This window comes from Pongo abelii, chromosome 12 (assembly GCF_028885655.2).
Source record: "Pongo abelii isolate AG06213 chromosome 12, NHGRI_mPonAbe1-v2.0_pri, whole genome shotgun sequence".
NCBI classification, from domain to species: Eukaryota; Metazoa; Chordata; class Mammalia; order Primates; family Hominidae; genus Pongo; species Pongo abelii.
Window position 1 is genome coordinate 89,756,842 of NC_071997.2, and position 7,713 is coordinate 89,764,554.

Consider the following 7,713-nt stretch of genomic DNA (forward strand, 5'->3'; position numbering starts at 1 on the left):
CGGGACTCATAAGAATCCATGCATGCCTTCTCCCATCTAAGACATGCGGGATCCATGCCAGGAAGAATGAGGCACATGCCAGAGGATATGGGGGCTGGGAGGAGGGCACTAACCCAGGTGATTTGAAATGAGGTAGCATTCAATGGCCCCTGGCAAAAAGGAGAAAGAAGATGAGGGAGCTGAAAAATGTCTTCATGGAGAAAGGAGGGATGGAAGACAGGGAGGGAGGGGTGGTCCAACTGGCCCTGGAGCAGGGGAAAATGGAAATGTGGCAGATATATAAGCTAAACTGAAATCTCAGCACAGAGCTGGCCTATGAATTTCTCCCAGAGGGACCTTCTGCCTGTGGGGTAAAAGGGAACATAAACTTCCAGTTCTGTTTGCAGAGAGCCCTGAGGAACTGACACTGACCACAGCCAGATGAGAGGCCTCCTCAGCTGCCAAATTCTGCTCTGCACTGCCCAGAAGGGTCTTAGCTAGGGTAGCTGGCTCCATCCCAGGGCCAACAGCCAATTTCAGTTACATTAAGGAGGCAGTGTACTGGGGGACCAACAAGTTTTATTGTTTGATACCCTGATCTTAGAACCTAACCCTCCCGGAGGTGCAAATCACAACCATAAACAAATGTATTGTAATAGAGAATTAAGCTTATAAAGATATATCAGTCAGGGGACAGAAACTATACCAATTATTTAACAGAGACAATGTAATACAGAGAACTGTTAACTAGGTTTATGGTTATTAACTAGATAACTGAAAAGTCAAAAAAACAAATCTGCAGTATCACTTAAGTTAGTAACTGCAAGAAGCAGCTACCCACTCTTGGGCTGAGAGAACAAAGGAAGAAGTTGAACCACTAAAGCTTAGAAGTTGGAGGAAGAGCCCTCTGCATAATTGAAACTCAGACTTCTGAGGAAAGGCTCCAGTATCTGCACTGGCATCTCTGCTGTGGTCACTTTAAAGCTGGTTCTGCATGTATTGGGAAAACCGCAGGGTGGGTTTGGAAACTGCTAAGGGAGCCAGGGCTTAGTGGCTCACGCCTGTAATCCCAACATTTTGAGAAGCCAAGGTGGGAAGATCGCTTGAGCCTAGGACTTTGAGAACAACTTGGGCAGCATATCGAGGCCCTATCTCTACAAAAAATTTAAAAATGAATCCAGTGTGGTGGTGTGCACCTGTAGTCCCAGCTGCTTAGGAGGCCGAGGCAGGAGGATCGCTTGAGCTCAGGAGTTCAGGGTTGCAGTGAGCTGTCATCACACCACTGCACTCCAGCCTGGAGCAACAGAGTGAGACAGCTCCAGAGTGAGACTCCCATCCCTACTACTACTACTACTACTAATAATAGTGCCAAACTTGTGAAACCTGGTCCAAATGGAAAGTGACAGGTACTCAACTGTCTCCCTCAGTGGGTGTGAATAAGGACACTTCCAGCCTCATCCCTTGGCCACTCAAGGAACCAGCCTCGGGATGAAGCCGATGCTATGGGTAGCAGATGGGAGGGATGGAAAGAACCAGGGTCCATGATGGCGCTGCTGAGTCACTGGCTCACTCTCTTCTGGGTATCCACTTGTGTAAGCCTTCCGTCTTTCTGTTGATTACAGCATTGTTTAACTAAGGCCTCTGCTACTTTGCAGCCACGAGCATCTTGATAGATTAGGAAAGCAAAAAAGAGGACAAAAAAAGAAACCAGGAAAACGGATGTGTGGTAGATGAAATCATCCTTCTTGGTTCTTTTCAAAAATCTCCTGTCCTAATCCCCGGAATCTGAGTATGTCACCTTACAAAACAAAAGGGGATGTTGCAGATGTGATTAAGTAGTTCGATGAAGAGATTATCCTGGATTATCTGGGTGGGCCCAATGTAATCACAAGGATTAGTTACACAGGAAATGTGACAACAAAAACAGAGAATGAAATGATGTGTTTTAATGAAGAAGGAAGGCGCCCTGTGAGCCAATGAATGCAGGTGGCTTCTAGAAGTGGAAAAGGCAGGAGAACAGATTTTCTTCTAGAGTTCTCAGAAATAATGCAGCTCTGACAATACCTTGATTTAGCCTATAAGACCCATTCAGACTTCTGACCTTCAAAACTATAAGACAATACATTTGTGTTGTTTTAAGGCACTAAGTTTGTGATTTTTTTTCAATTTATTTTATTTTATTTCTTTGTAGAGACAGCATCTGGCTATATAGCCCAGGCTGGTCTCAAATTCCAGGCCTCAAGCCATCCTACCTCCCTGGCCTCCCGAAGTGCTGGGATTATACGTTTGAGCCACCATGCTGGGCCTGTGGTAATTTATTATAGCAGCTATAGGAAACTAACACAGCATGGTAATTAGAAAACCCAAAAGAAGATGCTACGAATAAGTACAAATGTAGCAATGATTAAATAGATATGAAAGAGTTGAATCCAATGACTACTAAACACGTAACTAACAGATTGGATTTTTTTTAAACTCCAGGTAGGTGCCCTTCATGAAAGGTATATCTAAAACAAAATGATGCAGGGAAACTCTATACCTGTTGTCTCAGTTATCTATTGCAGTGTAACAAACCACCCTCAAAACTTAATGACTTAGTGCCGGGCGCGTGGCTCATGCCTATAATCCCAGCACTTTGGGAGGCCGAGGCGGGTGGATCACTTGAGGTCAGGCGTTCGAGACCAGCCTGGCCAACGTGATGACATCCTGTCTCTACTAAAAATACAAAATTAGCCGGGCATGGTGTCACGCGCCTATAATCCCAGTTACTTGGGAGGCTGAGGCAGTAGAATCACTTGAACCCGGGAGGTGGAGGTTGCAGTGAGCCAAGATTGTGCCACTGCACTTCAGCCTGGGCGACAGAGTGAGACTGTCTCAAAAAACAAAACAAAACAAAACCTTAATGACTTAGGAAGGTGGCTTTAGTGGCAGCATGAAGCACACCCTGATTGCCGAGGAAGAAGAGTGCAAAGCTAAGAAACTGAGGCATTTTGAAGAGTTTGAAGACACTTGGCTTCCTTATCTGACCCCCAAAGATGAATTCTATCAGCCGTGGCAGCTGACATATCCTAAATTAATTCTCCAAGAAGCCAGCAGTGTATCTGGGGAGCTCCATAAAGAGGCTCAAGAGGCCGGGCACGGTGGCTCACGCCTGTAATCCCAGCACTTTGGGAGGCCGAGGTGGGCGGATCACGAGGTCAGGAGATCGAGACCATCCTGGCTAACACGGTTAAACCACATCTCTACTAAAAATATTTTTAAAAATTAGCCGGGCGTAGTGGTGGGCGCCTGTAGTCTCAGCTACTCGGGAGGCTGAGGCAGGAGAATGGCGTGAACCTGGGAGGCAGAGCTTGCAGTGAGCCGAGATCGCGCCACTGCACTCCAGCCTGGGAGACAGAGTAAGACTCTGTCTCAAAAAAAAAAAAAAAAAAAAAAAAAGAGGTTCAAGAAGCTTTTCTCACACTGCACAAGCATGGCTGCTTATTTTGAGACCTGGTTAGGATCCAAGGCAAAGATTTGCTCACTCCAGTATCTCCCATCCTCATTGGTAATCCAGATTGTACCTACAAGTCCCTGAACACTAGGTTCTTTATGGTACCATGGCCAGTGAAAGGGTCTAATATAAAATACACCGAGGGTCAGGTGCAGTGACTCACGCCCTGTAATCCAGCAATTTGGGAGGCCGAGGTGGGCAGATCACTTGAGGCCAGGAGTTCCAGACCAGCCTGGCCAAAATGGTGAAACCCTGTCTCCACTAAAAAAAAATACAAAAATTAGCGTGATGGCATGCACCTGCAATCCCAGCTACTCGGGAGGCTGAGGCAGGAGGATCGCTCAAACCTAGGAGGCAGAGGCTGCAGTGAGCCAAGATCGTGCCACTGCACTCCAGCCTGGGCAACAGAGTGAGACTCTGTCTCAAAAAATAAAATAAAATACACCAAGGCTGAAATAGCTGCTGCTTATCTGACCTTCCTCAAGGTCAATGACTACCTGCAGATAGAAATAATCTAGGCTTTGGAAGAACTTGCTGCCAAAGAGAAGGCTAATGAGGATGCTGTGCCAGTGTGTTTGGCTGCAGATTTCCCCAGTGTTGGCATGGGGTCATCCTGTGATGGACAAGAAGATGAAGTGGACATAAAGAGCAGAGCAGCATACAATGTAACTTTGCTGAATTCATGGATCCTCCGAAAATCCCACATCTGAAAGAGAAACCTTATTTTGGCATGTGGAAAATGGCAGTGAGCTGGCATCATGCTGAAAAGCTGGTGGACAGGCCCCAAAGAGGAAAGTGAGGATGACTCTCATCTTGAAGGCAGAGATCTTGATACCTGGCATGTTGGTGTTAAGATCTCATGGGATGTAAAGACACCTGGTTTGGCAACACCCCAAGGAGACTGCTATTTCATGCTTGGTAATCTTTGGAGAACCAAAATTATATTGCTACTCTAGTGTCTAAATTTAGATTATTGGGTATATATTTTGAATATGTCTTATAAAGTAAACTTTTGGAGCATTTTATATTAATAGTGAAACTTCTTTACAAGAACACGTAACTAGGTTTTTCTTTTTTGAGATACTGCTAAATTTTAAAAAGTTGCTTTTCTTTTTATTCTAAGTAGTTGTGGAGTTCCTCAAATATGCTAAACAATTTTCAGAATTATTCATGAAAGCTATTAAAGCATCCAAGTCAACTTATTAGTATAACTTGAAAAAATGCTTCCCTGTCTATATACATTTTTAGTAGTGAGAGAGTTTTGTCTGGTTTTGAATTTAGTTCTTCTCAGGAACAGCTGACCTGACAATGGGGCCTTTCTCTCAACTTGTCATTTAGTTCTTTCAGAAAGAAGCAATATCTCAACTGTGGTTAGGCTAACTTAAGCTCTAGAGTTTGTGGGGCTTTTTTTTTTCTTCTTGCTGTAAGTTTTTATTTTGTTTTTGGACTTTCTACTTGTTTTCCAATACGCAATGTGCAAACAGTATCCTTTTTTACTCAAAGCTTCTCGGGGCTTATTCTTTACTTGGCTGTAGTTCCTGATTCTTGGGGGTTTACCTCACTCTTGTCTACCTGGAGAAATCTCATATGTTAGTTTTGGAGCCCGGAAGAACCAGGGCTGACACCCAGTGTTTATAATAAGAGTTAATTCCCAATTTGGTATTTGTAGAGAGTCCACTGTGTTCCAGGTACTGTGTAAGGTTCCAGGGGAGACATCCGAGGTGGATAAATATTGATCCTTGCCTTTGGGGAATTCAGAGTACCGAATAGCTCTTTAGGCCATTCTCTCTTTAAGCGTTTTCCAAATTTTAGCTCTTTGTACATCAGCTTCAAGGTTTTCTTCATATCCATGTACTACTTGTATAATTATTTACATATTATTTCTGCCTAGATAAACTAACTTTTTTATCTTAGAAAAAACTGAATGGCTTAAAGTAACAAGTAAGACAGCTGGGCAAGTCTCTGCATGTCTCCCCTGGGGTCACTCGTGCAGCTACAGTCATCTCAGATGGTCTTACACAGCTTGTGCAGGCTGTTGGCCAGCCTCACCCTCCACATGGTCTCTCATCCTCCAGGACACTAACCCAGGCTTCTGCACATGGTGGGAGCAGCGTTCCAGGTGATGAGATCAGCAGCTGGGAGACCTGGTGAGGACTAGACTCAGATGTCCCATAGCATTAGTTCTGCTGCCTTCTGTATTCACAAGTCACAATGCCAACCATGATTCAACGAATAAGGAAATGGACTTCACCTCTTATTAGAACAGTGGCAAAGTCACAAGGGGTATGGATTCAGGAAGGGAAGGAGTTATTGTGTCATCTTTTTGATCAACTTACCATATCTGGAAAATATTAGCACAAAGTAGGTGTAGGAATATTAATATCAAAGTTGAAGTCAAGGTGAAAAGAAACTAAGAGGAAATATTTCTTAGAGATAAAAGAAACACTACAACAAGAAGATAAAATAGTCATGAGCATGTTTTCATCTAATGACGTTCATTCAGAATATGTAAAGCAAAAGCTGTTAAAGAATAAGGAGAGGCTGGGCACAGTGGCTCGCAGCTGTAATCCCAGCACTTTGTGATTACGGGGAGGATTGCTTGAGCCCAGGAGTTCAAGACCAGCCTGGGCAACATGGTGAAACCCCATCTCTACAAAAAAAATACAAAAAGCCAGGCGTGGTGGTGTGAGCCTGTAGTCCCAGCTACAGTGAGGACAGGCAGGAGGATCACATGAGCCCGGAGAGGTTGAGGCTACGATCACACCACTGCACTCCAGCCTAGGTACAGAGTGAGACCCGGTCTCAAAAAAAAAAAAAAAAAAAAAAGGGAGAAATTGACCCAAAAAATCAGTGTTAGATTTTAACGTATCTCTCTTGGAAACTAAAATATTAAGCACTTTAGAAAATAAAGATCAAGACTATTTGAGTAACACAATAGCTTTGCCTAATAGAAATATTCTGAACTACGTTCTAAGCAGAGTATACACATTCTCAAAAATTGACCATAAGCTAAACTGCAAAGGAAATCTTAACACATCTCCCCACCCAAAAATAATACAACACGGACCACCTCCTCTCACCACAATGCAATACAATTAGAAATGAAAAACAAAACGATAGCCAAACAAAAAATAAACCAGTGTATGTCTAGAAACTTTTAAACAGACGTGTAAATAACTCAAGTTAAAGGGGTAGCAGGACCAGAACCTAGATTTCCAAATGACCAGTGTAGTTCATGATCTAGTCCTTTTGTTCATATAAAGCTATTTGTTTTAAAATAGTTGCTGAATTATATGAAAGGGTGAGAAAGTGGGAGAGACAGAAAGGCAGAGACAAAACAAGGTGGGCATTCACTGGAGCAAAACAAAGGGATTCACTGGAGCAACAAGTTCAGTGTATGGAAGAATTGAACGGTCAGATAGTTATTACCAGCCAGGTTCAGCAAAGCCTAGAAGGATCTGCTGGTCTCAGTGACCAGGGAGCAATCCTCCCTGTAATCACAAAGTGCTGGGATTACAGCTGCGAGCCACTGTGCCCAGCCTCTCTCAGGCAAACACCACCCAGGGGAGGCCAGGGCAAGACACCAGCAAACAGGCCAGATCCTTTGAGCTTGGATCCTAGGGTAGATTCTATTTGCTTCTGATCCTTTAGTGCAGATGAGCTCCTGTGTGCAGAGGAGAGAGGTGGCTCCTAGAAGCGGGTAAATTCCAGAAACTAAAAGGAGCACAACAGTCAGTATCCAGAAGGATTCCAGATGGTTCCAACTCAACAATGCCAGAATACTCACAACATGGCAACTGTCCGTTTTCTGAACATTGGAGTCCAGTGGTGCCTGAGCCAGGAGGCTTGCCAGTTCAGTAGACCAGACATGGTATTTGCTCTACACAGCACAAATCAGAGGGCATATTTGATAGTGATAACATAGCAGTCATTTAGCTTGTGTAGAGGGTTACTCGGGATATTTCAGACCCCCAAAATTCTACTTGTGGCCTTAATTATTCACATTATTTGATCACATCGGTTAAAATACAGAGTACCTATCATTCTTTCCTTTGCACTATGGTAACAGAACATCTGTTGGGCTGAAATCAATTTTTTCTCCTTTTTGTGTGAATTCGTTGATGGCTTCATCCACCCACTCACCCATCCCTCCATTTAACTAACACTCAAAGCAAACTTAACACATCTCAGATCCTCAATGCTTCATGTGTCATTGTTTACGTCTCCTCTGATTACTTGTA

General features: G+C 43.7%; 1 pseudogene; it reads left to right on the plus strand.

Moving 5' to 3' along the window:
* Nucleotides 1–2,911: 2,911 nt before the first annotated feature.
* Nucleotides 2,912–4,442, plus strand: LOC100450792 (alpha-ketoglutarate-dependent dioxygenase FTO-like; annotated as a pseudogene).
* The last annotated feature ends 3,271 nt before the right edge of the window (nt 4,443–7,713 follow it).